Here is a 16,621-nt window from a genome sequence, read left to right as displayed (position 1 = left end):
GTCACGAAATTGAAGATAATATAATTTGGTTCTAATTTATTAATGACTATTAATATTTGTTCAATAATACCAATATTAGCTTACTTATTTTAATTACAAATATTTAAGGAATTTAATGTTACGTTAGATTAACATATTTTTTTAACAAAGTTGGCAGTTTTAAATTTGATCCATAAACTGATCATTCTAATAATAATGAATTCTGACATTTCCTTTGCCAACTTCTTGGACGACTTTTTGGATCAAAAACTGGTAAATATAATAATAGCAAAACTTGTTTTATATTTACCAGTGTTTCAAAAATTAATTATTTAAGAAATTGCTCTAGAAATAAATGCAATTTACTATTTTTATGTTACCTTTACAATAAGTTAATCACCAATCAAATATTATTAAACTGCAAACTATGATAAACATTTTTTAACTTATGTCAATCTAACCCAACTGCAATGACAGGTCAGCCTTGTAGAATGAAGCTAGAACTGTTACGTTTGAATAAATATTAAAAGTTACTAAAAATTCCGAAAACTTGAGCAATTTATTACGTGAAAAATGATTAAACGTAAATCAAGTTTTACTGAAATTTTACGGCTAAAGCTCGAACTATCTGTACAATGACTGCAACTGGTATTATATAACGCAATTACTGGATGAATTACAGTTTCTTTTAAATGCGACCAATTACATATTTATGATTTAGGACCCTAAACATGTCAATAGCTATAAACTGTTTTACAAGGAGAATGGCGTCGAAGCAAAGAAAATCATTACTGTAAATTAGAATTGACATTTAACTGAAACGATTACAACATTTTCAATGAGCTTGTATCAAAAGATTTTATAGTCCCCTATAAATATCTGGCTTCATAAAGGGTATAAATTAAATTCTAAATAGCTAGGTTTTACTATTTTTGTCTTATTTGTCCGTCATATAAATATTACTAAACTGTTAATGACTATTTTGTATTTCCTAGAATCACTTCATTAATCGTTTTACTGCTGATTTATTACATTTATTTTATAGTGCAGGAATTCAAGATTCATTGAAGTCATATAAATACAAAGTGTTTTAAGCAAGGATTGTCTAATGTGACCTTGATGAGATCCGTGTTTATTTATTACTTTTGCTGTTGACTCGGTTGGTTTAAAAATACCAGCGCTTCCCTATTGAAAATAGATCAGTCGTGAGCCCGGGTAGCTCAGTCGGTAGAGCATTGGACTTTTAATCCAAGGGTCCAGGGTTCAAGTCCCTGCTCGGGCGAAAACTTTTTAAATTCTGTTGTTTCTACCTTACAATTTTCATTAAACATGGAATCTTACCATAAAAAATGTAAAATATATTAAAATAATTACGAAATTGCTATAAAAACACGTACGAGTTATCTCCATTGTGATGTATAATATAGGAGCTCTAATCTTATCAGGAACATCTATAAAAATTAAATGCAGTTCGTTGGTAAGCGCATCACTTGAGAACGGCTGGATTGTTTTGGCAATTTTTTTTTCAAATGTTCATAATAGTCCGAATAAGGTTTTCAGGTAAATAAAAATTGGAAAAGTTGTCCAGAAAATTGGAAAATTCAGGAAAAACTGAAAGAGTTTTTTTCTATGCAGATTTTGTATGAACTCGAGACCATAACTCACGATTCGAACGATGGACATGCGTAATTCTTATTTTTGTTTTGTTTGTTATGGTACTGGAAAAGTTTTCAGGAAAAAATAAATTGAACAAGACAACGTCTGTCGGATCAGCTAGTATAAAATGAAAATCGCTCTCGTCATCGTGAAATTGTATAACACAGAAGATAAAATTATTCTTATTATTTAAAGAAGTATGTATAGTATAAGAAAACTGTAAATGTAGCTTCACTGTGACACTGTATAAAGCATGAATGTACTTTTTTGGAAAACAGTGTACTTAAGTAAAATAAATTGATAGTGGTTATCTTGAATGTGACATTGTGACATTATAAAATCTGCATTTTATAATGCAGCAACATTAGAAGAATATGAGAAAATTGTGAACGTGTTTTCGTTGAGACATTGTAAGATGCGAATTGAAATTAATACTATAGAAATTTCAAGAAAATATAAAATAAAATAAATAATTATCTTCATTGCAACATTCTTTAAAAAAAATAACATAAGACAACTGTACATCTAGCTTTAGTGTGACATTTTATAATGCAGGAGTTCTAATTACCTTAGAAATTTTACCAGTATAAATAAATTAAATCTTAAATCGTCGTCTTTAGTGTAACATCATAAAATACCGGGGTTAAAATTAATAGTGTTTTTTGGAAAAATTTTATAGAAAGTATAAAATACAGTCAATCACTATTTTCATCGTGACATTGTATCTACAATACAGGTGTTGATAATTACTATTAATCAAGAAAGAATATGGTTGCATTTCAATATAACTGCAACACAGAAGTACAAGTTTCATTGAGATAACACAAATAATAGTTACGAACTTTATAAAATTACGTATTTTCCGCTTTCGAAAATAGCTTTTAATTTTCTATTTCTTTAGAACAACGCCTTTATTACACGCTTTTGACTAGACTATATAATTTTAGTAAGTGTATTACACAAACTATAGCCCAGCCAATGGCCCGGGTAGCTCAGTCGGTAGAGCATTGGACTTTTAATCCAAGGGTCCAGGGTTCAAGTCCCTGCTCGGGCGATGCTTTTTTTTTTAATAAATATGAATTTCATTGTTATCTGTAATAAATTGATAACTGTATATTTTCAATTTTTAAAATAATTATTGCATGCTTTGAAAATTATAGTAATTAAATGAATGGAAAAAGAAAATTTAAATATATCACCAAATTATCCTTTAACTAGTCGGTAAGCACGCTGGTTGTGGTTTATTTAAACCTAGCGTATTTACATGTTAAAGCAAAATGGGATTGAATGTTCAATTTACATACCAAAGTGTAAATATAATTCAATTTATACAAAGGCCTTTACGTTACGTACTGCGTTAATATTTAAAATTGTGGAACAACATTTATTTTGCCTGTTTGGTATTCGTTAAGCAACGAAATCTTTACGTAAATAAAGGCTAAATTGTAAACCCCACTTTGGTCGCTCTCTGCAAAAGTAGAATTTATTAAAAACGTATTTTGTGATTGTTATATTATTATTATATATTTATCCAAAAAGTTTGCTAACAGGAATAAAATAATATTTGTAATACCAAGTGCATGAATATAAATAATTCTTTCCGCATTACAGAAGAAATGATGGTTCCCACAAGAACAATACTAATTCTTTTACTTGCGAGGAGTAAAAAATTGCTTGTGGGTTTTGAATAATTTATTAATATAAGGATATATCATAAACATAATTCCTTTATTGCAATTTTCTCAGCATTAATGGTTAATATTCCATATTATGCTAGTTGAATTAAAATAAATAAACGGATTCCACGAACTCGGCCATTTTTCAGTGAGCTTAGTTGAATGTCAGAGGTTATCAATGAGAGATTCAATATAAGCTAGTTTTAGACATTTCACAATGTGCAGACCACCATAGTGGTTGTGATTATTAATAAAACCGAGTAATTTTTCACTAATAATGTTTGCTGCTTCAAGTGTGATTCAGTACAATTAACCTGAAATAATTGAAGTTCATTAAAGTTTAAAGTTAATAGTTTCAATCACTAGTCCTGTAAATAAAGTGTAGAATGAGTTAACAAGAGGGAAAACTTTTTAGTTTTTAGTTCTACTTTCGTCCAAATGTAGAAAAATGTTGTTTTAATGTTTGCAACATATAATGACCTTCTCTGCAGAGAGATGTTTAGAAACCTAGTACCTAGTTAATTTTATAATTAAAACTCCAAAATACACTTAAGAAACACATAAAAAATGTATGTTTTTTCCAACAATTAATATGTACAGAGTGTTCACATGTTATAAACAATTTTTAAGCCGTAATGTTGGTGTTTTAGAAAACCATCTTGGATGTACAATAATAAATTAAAATTTTGGTCATTTTTGTGTCTGAAAAAATTAAGTAAGCTTTGTCAGGGACAAAAAATGTAGGTAAATTCCTTTTTTAAACTAAAAAATATTTTATTTTTATTAAAATTTTTGTCAATATACCAGTCTGAAAATAATCGCTCTACCTTAATATTTTTTTATTTGATAAATTATATCTAATCTTCGATTTCTTACAACACAGCACATAAAAATTGACAAAAATCAAGGTAAATTCGTAGAATCAAGGTGCTTCTAAATTTGAATTACGGAAATAAAGTGTAAGATTTTTCATTGGCATCAGTGGTTAAGATAATATGTGTACACTCTGTACATATTTTAAGTGGCATAGTGTATTATTGAGTTCAAACTTCTTACCGCTACTAATACAGAACACACTGTATGTTGGCCCACTTAGAACTAAGATTTTCTACATAATATATGAACTATGAACAGAAGCGGAACTTTTTAACAAAAATTTCTTTTTCTTAAATAGGATATTTTTTTTTCTTTTTTCAACTCCATTTTTGGACCCACTCACCATGTGTACCTATAACTTACATGTTAGTTGATAAAAAAGCGTCGACAAATATATAAAATATAACAAGCCTTAAACCGCAAAAAAACAGTTGCAGTAATCCACATAAAGTTTTATTTTATTCGTGATTCTGATTACTATACAGGGTGATTCAGAACTTATCCAAAAAAAAAATCTGGATGTACAGGGGACCCTTACAAATATAATTTTGTAAAGAAAAAATGAAAAAGGGCAGTTCGAAAATGATTTAAAAATACACTTATGCACGGCACTGGAAACTGGTCCACTGTAAAACTTGACCTAGCACAATGCGACCGGCATGGCGGTGTGATAAAAACGGACAAAAACTTTCGCAAGGAAAGAAATATGTAAATAGAATTTTATCGCACCTATTTTATATCGGCAAATTGAACTGCTTTTGCCTTTATTAATTAATAAAATTAATTTGTGTATTTAAATAATAAAATCATTTGACATACCCGATGTTACAACAACTGTTCAATATTTTATCCACTAATGTGTAAACACATTTGGGTCCGTTGTACACAGTTTCTACGAACTAACACAATGTTGTCTTGTTTCACCATAACACAAATGATTCACCATAAATTATCCATCAACTCCGAGTACACGCAAACCATTTTTGACACTAACTACTAAAACACCACCAGATAACAGGTAAATATCGCAACGACGATTGCAAAATCCGAATTCAGTATTCGGAGTCGCTGAGGCCACGTGGCGAATGACGCTAGAGGCTACAGTTGTCCAGCTATGTAGTGGTTGAATGTACTATAACTTGAATATTTTTTTTCTCGGAAACTATAAGGATTTTACAAAAATTTTTTTACAATATTGATTCCATTTCTCATGCTGCATCTATTCCCGAATTTTTTTGGATAAGTTGTGAATCACGCTGTATAAAAATGCAAATAAAAATGATTGACATTGTAAAAAAAAATGTGATATATACATAAGGCTTTCGATAATAAAAACATAAGCAACGTACCAAGGTAGAATAAAATTGCTCAATCTGTATAATAGGCCTTCTCATAAAAACTTTTTTAAATCTGCATGTGTCAATATAAATAACTTTTAAACATTTTTTATGCATTTACAAATTTAAATTCCTTTTTGTTGAAAACGGTTGGCAAGGTATACCTTTTTTAAGCAGAAAAGTTGGGAGAAAAGATTTTTGGAGCCCAAAGCGAAATACACCGTGGCACAAAAAAGTTTTGGCAGTTTAAATGCGTCCTAATAGTCGCTTGTGGCGCCCTCTAGAAGATACAACGAAATTGTCGATAAATTCGAATTTCTCATCTCAAAAAGCTCTTCGAAACGAAATTTCACGAAATTAGCTCGAAGTAGTCGAAAGATATTAAAGAAAATGTTATTTATTTTTTCAGCCTCAACACTCTGTATCTCACCAAGGAAGCACTTTCGGCAAAAAATGTATATGAAGTACCCCTACTAATTTTAAGTGTTCTATCTGCTGGTAAAGTTTGTAATCTTATTTTTGTTACACCCTGTATATAATCAAATATTTCATTTTGGCTTCAAAGTATTCAATTATTTATTTTGTCAATAATACTCATGATTAACTTAAATATTCAATCTAAATAAATTTGCAGGTATGTACCAAGAATTTATTTTTTCTTAACTGCTAAAACTGAATTACAATAATTATTATTCATTTTAATTGTATTTAATTTTAATAATTATTGTTTACATAATAGGAATAGGCATCTGCCTAACCTCTCAGGCAGCTCTCTATTTCCTTTTTGGAGACGTTCGTCACACTTTAGCTACCTTTTTAATTGTTTACAATTATGTGATTCGACTGAACTATGGATTAGTAATGCACCATCAATAATTTGTTCTAATGAACTATTTCAGAGGTAATACTGCTTTTCCAGCCATTATTGATAAAAACAGTACGAAACTTTTAAATTCTCACCTTTTCAAATGGTGCTTGCGCTTGCGTTTGTCAAGTCGTAAAAGGGTCTATAGAAAAAAAAAATAGTTTTTTTAAACTTTAACACTGATGCCTTAAAAAATAAGCATTTTCGGATTATTATTATGAAGCAGCATAATATGACTTGTAGCACGGATATACGGCGTTTCAGCATTTGTTAATTATCACACATTCCGCTTTTAAAGCGATTTGAGTTATTCAATTAGACTTTCTGGGCTCCCATTCTCGTTGACAACTTTATGGTTGTAATGAACAATTAAACGCTTCAAGTCAAGAACTCGTAAATTAAAAAGGTTGAGCCATAATAATTAAATGTTATCAGCTTTTATATACGTACTTCCTCGAAGGAACAGGGCGTAATGTTCTGTTCTAAACAGTCTAGCACTAAATCGTAAATTATTAACATATAATGGGAACTGGAAACATAGGGTTATCACAAAGACTTTTATTACCCTAGTCTAGATATGTTTGTTGTGTATAAAAATTTACTGTTGTTTTATTTCATTTGGTATTAATAAGGGCATGCTGGACTTGTAGACAACGATAGGGTACATAAAAGATTGTCTCATTCATTAATTCATTGATTTATATTTTATTCTATATCCATTTTTTTTTATTTTGACTCAACTTGGTTTAAATAAACAATTTACTCTTCGATATAAAAATTTATTTTAATAATAATCTTGTTTGTATTACTAGTGAAATATTTTAGAAACAGTCCATTAAATATTGTTTCTATTAATATTTTTTTTTTAACAAATTTACATGTACATATAAGAAAAAAATAAAACATTAAAAAAAAAAATAAAAAACAAAAAAAATAATTAAAAATAATAAAAGTTTTCTATCTGTAATGACATTAAATCACGTGACCGATACAAATACACAAATATGTGAGCTGTCTTCGAAATATTTTTTCAGTGTTTTGTCCAAAAGAAGGTCAGAGTTAACACGTCCTCTACTGAGTCCAATTACCCTTCTGTTCTTTGTAATATTAAATTATATGAAGACGATGTTAGAAATGGTTTAAAGGATTTAAATCTTAATAGAAGTGGGGGTTGGGACAATATACCACCGGTTTTCGTAAAAAAATGTATGTTGAACTTGGCATCCTTTTTAACATTCCTTTATATTCACTTTCTACGAGATGTTTCCCTACTAAATGGAAAAGGGCATGTATTAAACCTATCTTTAAAAATGTCCAACGTAGTTTTATAAATAATAATTATAGACCTATAAGCAAACTTTATATTTTTGCGACACTTTTCGAAACTTTTATCTATGATCACGTTTATTCACTGGTTAAAACTCAAATTATCGCTGAGCAACATGCATTTTTTAAACTAGATCATTTGGACAATCAGGTTCAGGTTGATGCAGTCTACCTCGACATTGGTAAGACTTTCGACAAAATTGATCATGGAATCTTGTTGAATAGGCTTGTTGAAGTCGGTGTGGGTGGCATCTTGCTGAACTGGATGGAGTTTTATTTAACCGACAGATCACAGTGTGTTGAGGTCAACGGATTCACGTCAAATTTCATTATGATACCCTCAGGAGTACATCAGGGATCGCACTTGAGGCCTTTAATGTTTATAATTTATATTAATAAAATAAAAAAATGCCTTAATTATCGTAGTTTGTCAGGATATGCTGATGATTTTAAGCTATTTTTACCTATCCGTGATTGACTGATTGTCTAAAACTTCAGAACGATCTTGACGCTTTTGTATTTTTTTTGTAAAAACAATAAGTTGTTTATTAATATCGACAAATGCGATATAATCACTTTTACTAGAAATGAACATCTTTTCCTATATCAATATAATATTAATAACTTAATTTTAAATCGTAAAAATGAAATTAGAGACTTGGGGTGATTTTTGATAGTAAAATGTTGTTTGATGCCCATATTAATAAACTAATATCTAATACACTTAAGATGCTGGGATTCATTATAAGGCAGTCGAAACAGTTCACTAATTCTAAAGCCATATTGCTTTTATATTACACGCTTGTATTTAGTAAAATTAAAATGGAATCCTCAAAATAATATACATATATATTAGTCACATTGAAATAATACAACATAAATTTTTGATTTTTTTTTCTTTTAAGTGTAGGCGAAATCTGAACGACAACAATTTTCATATATTGTGTGTTGAATATAATATTATAAGTTTAGCTAACAGGAGAGTATTAGCAGATGTTATTAACCTGTATAAAATTATTAATGGTAAAATCGAATGTCCAATTAATTAGTAAAATATTTTTTAATATACCATGCAAGCCGTTTACGTCCTACCACTTATTTTTCGTTCGTTTTAAGCATACCAATGCCTCCGCAAACTCTCCTGTGTACAGAATGACGCGTTCTTATAACGATATTTGTAGCAGTTTAGATTTATTCTCTACATCTTTAGTTTCATTTAAGAGATTGCTCAAACGTATACTTCTTTTATGCTATGCTTTTTATGATGCTTTTCTTTTATAATATTTTTTATGCTATTTTAATCTTGTAACTCTTTGTACTGTTGTTTGATGTATATCTGTTAATTTAGCGGAGACTTTAGTGGGTTTTTTCGCCTGTTTGTGTCCCAAACGGTAAATAAATAAATAAAATAAATAAATATGACCCTACAAGTAAAATTCTAAAGGGTTCTATGATGTGATTCATTTCTTCCAATCAAGTTGCCCAAACGTGAGTATGTTATGCTCAACAACACCATCAAAAACCTGTACAATATCTTCGTCCTGCAAATATCACATTTTTGTGGAACATTTTCCAACAGAAGGGGCAATGCAGTAACACAGACAAATTAGCTTGGCGATAAGCTATATTGTCTGTGGTAGTAATTAATATTTTGACTCTTATCCGAAATTAAAACTTTGAGGTGAGATCGCAGTCGGGAAACAGTAAAAACAACAATTAAGTATCTTCATTCTGAGTCACACATAATTAAAAACATCTCAAATGATATATTTTTGAATTAAGTAATGTGACGTTTGGTGGAAATTATTATTACAGTTCAAAGCAAACATTTTAACTATGACTGTAATTTCTCATTTAATTCTGTAAGCCTTGATTTTGAACCTTGCAAAGATTCATATAAACTGACTTAATTTTAGTAAAAAACCAGTTCAATTTAGGAACTATATTGTACGTAATATTTTTGTATATTTTCTTCTATGGTAGTACGTATTAAACATACTGTCACATATACTTTGGATACTCTATAAAACTTTTTATTGAAATGTTTGTTATTAGCTTAGCAGTCGGCTTTGAATTGTGACAGCCGAAGACTTAAAACAAATTTTAGGCTTAATTTCGGTAGGGCGCAGCAGGAAATCCAGTAAATACTACTTAAGGAATTATTTTGAACACAATCGAGGAATTTGCCTTGGAGGCATCGAGGCAAAGTGGTTCCTAGTATCCAGTTAAGCGAACAGATGCTGAGTTTTCTTGTTCACCGGAATAACGAGGGAGCCGACTAAAAGTAATACGATATTCCCGTAAACGAATGCCCCAAAGTAACTCTAGACACCAATACCGTCACCTCAGAAACGTTATGTCAGAGCACGGCAGCGGTCGCCAACTTTTTTTAACTATTGCAAAGAAGTCCTCTTACTTAAAATATCAGTTTCAGTGTTTTTTTATAATCAAAAATTAATTTATAATTTATTTATACAATTAATACTTAACATGCAAAGCCTGATTACTTGATACGCCTTTGTGAAGTAACTTTTGCATACTAGAATGGTTTTTTTTCCCACTGATGGTCGGAGAAAAGCTTCCCATTCTTGAATATGGAAGCAAGACTTTACATCTAGAATAAAAAATATCTAGGTACTAGTAAACAGTTCTTTTCCTTCTGGTTGCGCAAATATTTTTTAAACATATTAATCTTCGCTATCGAAGTTGACTTGAGAACCGCTGCTGAGCGAGAGGAACGTCGAACAAAGAAAGACATTATTAGCGTTTAACTTTTTGTATTAATTCTTAATACCTGAGTCAGGATTTTTAAGTAAAGCGTAGGAAGGCGCTTTAAAGTTTCAAGTGCCACGGCAAGTGTTTTCAAGTAGGGAATTCTCCGGGTCTTATTTGTCCAAGTTCCGCTGCGTACTTCATTATTATTCCACTTCAGATCGGTTATAAAAGTTTCGCCATTGTGTATCGCGTTTAAAGTAAAATAAATCATCTGGATGCACTTTACAAGTCAAATTAAAAATTAATTACGGGTCGTTTTATCACACGGAGATATATTATGGGATTACCATTAATTTTTGCGTGGCCTAATCTGCATACAGCCTGTTGTTTTTAAGTGCTGGTTATTTGTCATCGTCTAGCTGTAATTTGTTATTATCTTGTGGCAGTTCCAGTTTTAGTGAACGTATAATTCAAATAGCCGGGACAATTTGCTTTGTGGGTATTTTTGGCAAGGTCTTCTGGCTTATAATCTTAAATTTTTGTCTTCCTAGAAATCATTTTTAAAACGTTCTCATTAAATGTCGTGTTGATCATCTGGAAATAATTATTCGCTGCTGTGACTTATCGTTGTTTAAAAATAAAATCCTGTACATTTTTTCAAACTGTTTCATTCATTTATTTACAATATAAAAATAATCAATATTTTACTCAAATAATTACATTCTATTTGTTATATCACAAGCAAATCATTTATCTAAATACTGAAAGTCAGGTTGTTTAACTACGGTGCCAGATTAATTGACAAAAAAATTGAAATGGGTAATTATATGACATCTAATTAATTTCACTATAATCAAGTCTGAGCAAAAATTAATTCAATAATTATTTATTGTTACAATGGGAATCAGGGAGAAAATGTATTTCTTAATTATCCTTATGTGCTCATAATAAATTAAAAAGTCTCATTTGGGAGTAACATTATCTCAGATTTAAGTAAAATTTGTCAGTTCTGCCTTACAGTTTTATGGACCGAAATTGATAATAATTTTCACTCAATTTTTTTACAGCATATTGTTTTTTTTATTTATTTTTTTAGAAAAATAAATATACTTGACATCAAAAAATGTTGATGAGTAATTAATTGTTTATTGTTAAAGTTATAATACCTTTTTATTGCTATCAGTTAAAAATGATGACAAGCAAATTCTTAGACATAAAAAACATTGTATTTCATCTCATTATCCTTGCAATTAAAATAGATTCTAATTAACTTATCGACTTACAGATTACACTGGCATGGAACGAATTTTTCAGCGATAAGTCACACTGATAATGTTTCCTGCATTGACATATTTATTATTCGCTCAAAATACGATATGCCTTGACTCGCGTGTGCCTCAAGTGCATTATTAATATCAAATTTGCATATAAAAATATCGAATAGAATTGTAAATTACACATTGTTTTCTTTCGTAAGGAAAGAATATGTTAAGTTCGAACGTAGTCATTAACTATTGTCTGTACGGTGCCCAGTTTTGTGTCAATGCTTTATTGTCGCCGATAAAATGTGATATTTAAATATTACGAAAACATCAGGATGTAAATGTGCATTTTATTTCCATTACTTTACTTTCCCGATGTAAATCAACCCTGTGTCGAGGTGGGACAAGGGAACAATGCAGCGCCTCACACCTACCGAGACCTTATGTGGGTAACTTTACCTACACAAAAATCGAGAGGAGAATAGTAATTAGCTCCTCTAGGAGACTTGTTAATTTTATAAAAGGCTGGACTACTTCCGCAGATGTCACAGTTTTTAAGGAAATTGCAACTGCCGAATATACCTGTTAAAAACCAGATGCCACACAATATCGCAGTCAATATAGCAAGAAAGACAGGACTAAAAAATCCAAATTAAACAATTCATTTAGCCGAGGAATGAACGCATTAGCTGAAAAGTGTTCACCTACGTTCCTTGCTTCAGTAATCCAGGAATTAATTCCTTCTTAAAATAATTGGAAATTCTTAGTAAATTCTACCGTATCTCTAAATCACAGCCATATAAAAAAAAGTTGTCTGTACTTTACATGTGACATATGTGATCCATAGTATTTTTGCTTCTTGATCACGAATCCGGTGTCAGAATTGAGAAAACAAACAGAAAAACAGGTTTTTTCTGATTTTTTGTTTTTTATTTTTCATTTCCGCAAAAATAATTTAATTTTGACGAAACTTGCTGAAAGTATACCTTTCTGTGTCTTAAATAACCACAAATTTTATTAGATTAAAAAATCAAGAAGTTTCCGAGATATTATTTTTTTCCGGTCTGAAACACTTTTTTTCAAAGAAAAATTCTACTTAGAAAAATGATCATACAGAGTTCTGCCGGTGATATTTTTTTGCGTTTTGACATAATATACTTTTTGGTGAAATAAAAAATCTGTAATCACAGTTCAAAAACATGCTCAAAAATGCAAAAAAATAAATAAATTACTTGATTGTTGATAATTTGTTTAAATTAAAAAATTAATCAAAAACTGATTACCCATTCAATTCTACGGAAAAAAATACAACAAAACTCTGTCGCGTTGTTTGACCCAGAACTTTATTTTTGTACATACGGTATTGCTATAAACATCTAAGTTGAATTACAAATGCACAAATGATAAATTATCTCTGGATGATTTGAGATTTCAGCAATACAAAACAAAGTATTAACTGCAAGGTTGACGCGATACCCGAAATTTTGTAAAACGTTTTATTTTTTTCTGGCTTTATTTGAAAATTTTAAAATAAGTTGCATATTTACATTGCCAAATTTTTCGCTCTATCCGATGACGTCAACATTTTTGCAATCTGACGTTTCGTCTTTGAGGGGCTATCATTAGGTTAACTTTTTTTTGCATTTTCGAGTGTTTTTGAACTGTTTTTTTATTTCACCAAAAAGTATATGTCAAAACGAAAAAACTAATCACCTGTAAAAACACTGTACGATGATTTTTCTAAGTAGAATTTTTCTTTGAAACAAGTGTATCAAACCGAAAAAAATTAATATCTCGAAAACTTCTTGATTTTTTTATCTATTTATTTTCTGATCAAAAGAATTTCGTAACCTCAAAAAACGAGTCAAAAATAGCAGAAATTCACGAAAAAGTGCTAAAAAATACAAAAAAGTTTTTTTTTTCTATATTCAAATGTTCATTTATATGGATAAGACCCCACCGAACGCGATTCCGCGGTCAGAATTGATAGTTCTTTTCCTAACCTCAAAAAAAAATTTAAGGTCAGATATCACGAATTTTCAAAAAATGACAAATTTGGTATATGGGGGTTTTCGGGATCGCTGATCGCGAATCCGTGTTCAGTTCAAAATTCAAAATGGCGAATTCAGGATGGCCGACCAAATCAGAAAATAACAGATTCCCGCCAAATTCGCTATACGGGGGTTTTCGTGGTCGCTGATCACGAATCCAAGTTCAATTTTGCAAAATTCAAGATGGCGGATCAAGATGGCACCAAATTTTACCAAAGTTTACTCAAAAGTTGTCCAATGTTGTGAATATAAAAGGATACCGCACAGCCTTTATGAAAATGTGTGCTCGGTCAAATTGGCTGAAATTGTGGTAACTTGTTGGTTTTGTGTTACTGACCAAAAGTCTCCACAATACTTGGGTCCGAAAATCAATTCTTTCCTACTTATAGCGGTCTGAGTCAGTTCTGCTGATGATATCTGCAAAGTAGTATGAGTAGAATATTGTGATAAAAACAGTAACCTTTGTGAAATGTTTATAGAAAAAATTAATCGGATGACTTCGAAAAGTTGCTAATTAACATTTTTGACATGTACCAAATTCCAAACTGGCCGCATTAGCTGTTGGCAACAATAGTTTGTAGATTGCATTCATACATCTCTCAGTTTTCCAGTAATTCCTCATAAATCCGTAAACACGTTTACCAACATCGCTCGAGATTTATGCAGAATGTACCAAAATTAGACTGTCAAACTTCATCACCATATTCTGCTTTCAAAAACAAGAGAAGAAATTGAAATAAAGCGGTCACAAGGGCTCACCATTAAGGGCATATAGCTCCCTTAGGACGCATTTTCAGACTTGTGTTTATTACAAACTTTTCTCTTCTTTTTTAATGTAAAATTTATTAGCAATGCGACATTCGATTTATATTTTCGTGGAATATTAGAACCGATTTTACTGGAAAATGGTACGGGCTATCGAATTTCGAGCACGTTTCTTTTATGAAAGCATACAATTTTTAAATCCCATGATAAAACTTGAAAAACTGTAAAAATGTCTTGATATTTTTGACCTTCATCAGTTTTGACTTCTTACCAAATCAGATTTCAGAACGACTGATTCAAAGATGTATTAATTATTGAAAATAAAATAGTAGATAATAATAATAATAATATCTCTACTCCTCATTCTAACTGCGATAATTAGCCTATAAGTCGGAGACTTGTGCGGGAGAGGAGGCGGCATATTATTATTAGGCAGGCCGCATTTGCGCCTAAAGATCACTAAAATGTTATTTATTTTTTCCTACATCTTTGAATTGCTATTGAATTGCAATATTGCTCTAGTCAGAGGCCACCTTTCAAGAGGCTTAGGAAACATTTTGTGTCTTTGTTTATTACAATTTTTCCATATACTGTTGAAGGTAGATTAGTGATCAGTTTAGCAGGCATTATAAAACATCCTGTAGTGTGATACGCTATTTATTTTGATTTAAAATTTTACCTACAATAAGACAATATAAATAACAAAAAATTAACAAATCAATGCAAAAGAAATTAAGAAAGCAAAATACAAATATACCTTACGGAAATAATAATATTCTTATATACAGGTTCGGAAAGTCCCCATGATACATCGGCCGTTACGTGAGAGCGATAAAGTAAGTCATAGAAATCCGTGCGATAGACAAGGATAGAATAGTCACTCCCACTTCTAACTCGAAACGGGCGATGACTATTCAGATTATGAAACGTTTTCACTATAGCCATCCTTATCTATTGCACGGATTTCTTTACTTTACTTTTCGCTCTCATGTAAAGGCAGATGGACCATGTGGATTTTCCAACCCTGTATAGTATAATACATGGGAGAAAATTCGTGAGGAATTATAAGAAGATTTTTAGTGGATATAGTGCAGAGCAATCATAAATGTTTACAAGCCCTGTGACCACTGAGCTTAGGCAACCCAACATTGCACAGCTGGTACTAATAACGAAAAATCCCTAAATCTTGACGTCACCAACATTAATGATTGGTTTACAATGAGCAGTAACACATCTTTAGGCATACGCTCGTGTAAAATTACGCCAATCACAGCCGGTGAATCAGAATGTTGTATTTTAATGTAGTCTTGTTCCTATTGCAATTTAATTAATTTTTCGTTTTCTTCACTATTAAAGTTATTTGGACAATTAAAGCGATAGAACAGTTCTTAACCCATCTGTTTTTAATACTGTGTGTTTCACTTTAAATGAATATAGAGCCACTTGCTTCATAAGGAAGATAGAGAAGTAGAGACAAATTTTTTAATTGTTATTTAAAGACTGTATTTGTGCTTTAACTGGCACTCTAGTGTACTTCTTGATGAACTATGACGTACAAGAACGAAAAAACAGATTAGCGGACAAAAATACAGTAGTATCAGTGAAAGCAATGGAGTAATATTTTTTTAATAAAATTATAGATGTTGATAAGTTTTGAAAATATTTAAAGTAGAATAGTCAGCTTGTTTTGAGAAAGTTTTTCTATAAAATGTTTCAAATCAAAAGTTACTTTTAATTTCAAAATTTCATAATTTTCTGTCTATTCGTTGCTTAGAAAACTGCATATTTATTTCTATATGTTGTCTACTAACACATTGTTACTATTATTCTTATTATTATTTCAAATAATATAAACTGCAATCGAAGATCAATTTCAAAAAACCTTATAAAAACGAATTGTCCCACATAAAAACTATACCACATGCCGCAAAACCGAAAGCCTCCTACATTAATTTGTCTTATCTACTTACTGTAAAAGTATTCATAAACAAAACCACTTTTTTGAAGATTTTGACGACACCTATAAAAAATTAATTGATTTTCTTATGTCCAAGGAAGATTTTTTCATAAAACAAGACATTATTGTGTCAGACAAACATTGAAGTAGGGAACG

At 30.5% G+C, this 16,621-nt stretch overlaps 2 non-coding genes across 2 annotated transcripts; both read left to right on the top strand.

The window, feature by feature from the left end:
- The first annotated feature begins 1,188 nt into the window (after positions 1-1,188).
- Trnak-uuu lies at positions 1,189-1,261 on the top strand. Its single transcript has one exon. It is a non-coding gene; the product is annotated as a tRNA-Lys (tRNA).
- Positions 1,262-2,616: 1,355 nt separating this feature from the next.
- Trnak-uuu lies at positions 2,617-2,689 on the top strand. The gene has a single exon. It is a non-coding gene; the product is annotated as a tRNA-Lys (tRNA).
- The last annotated feature ends 13,932 nt before the right edge of the window (positions 2,690-16,621 follow it).

The sequence above is a fragment of the Anoplophora glabripennis genome, unplaced genomic scaffold (genome assembly GCF_000390285.2).
Source record: "Anoplophora glabripennis isolate ALB-LARVAE unplaced genomic scaffold, Agla_2.0 scaffold286, whole genome shotgun sequence".
Lineage (NCBI taxonomy): Eukaryota > Metazoa > Arthropoda > Insecta > Coleoptera > Cerambycidae > Anoplophora > Anoplophora glabripennis.
The sequence above is the reverse complement of the archived record's forward strand: the minus strand, read 5'-3'. Positions and strand labels throughout refer to the sequence as shown.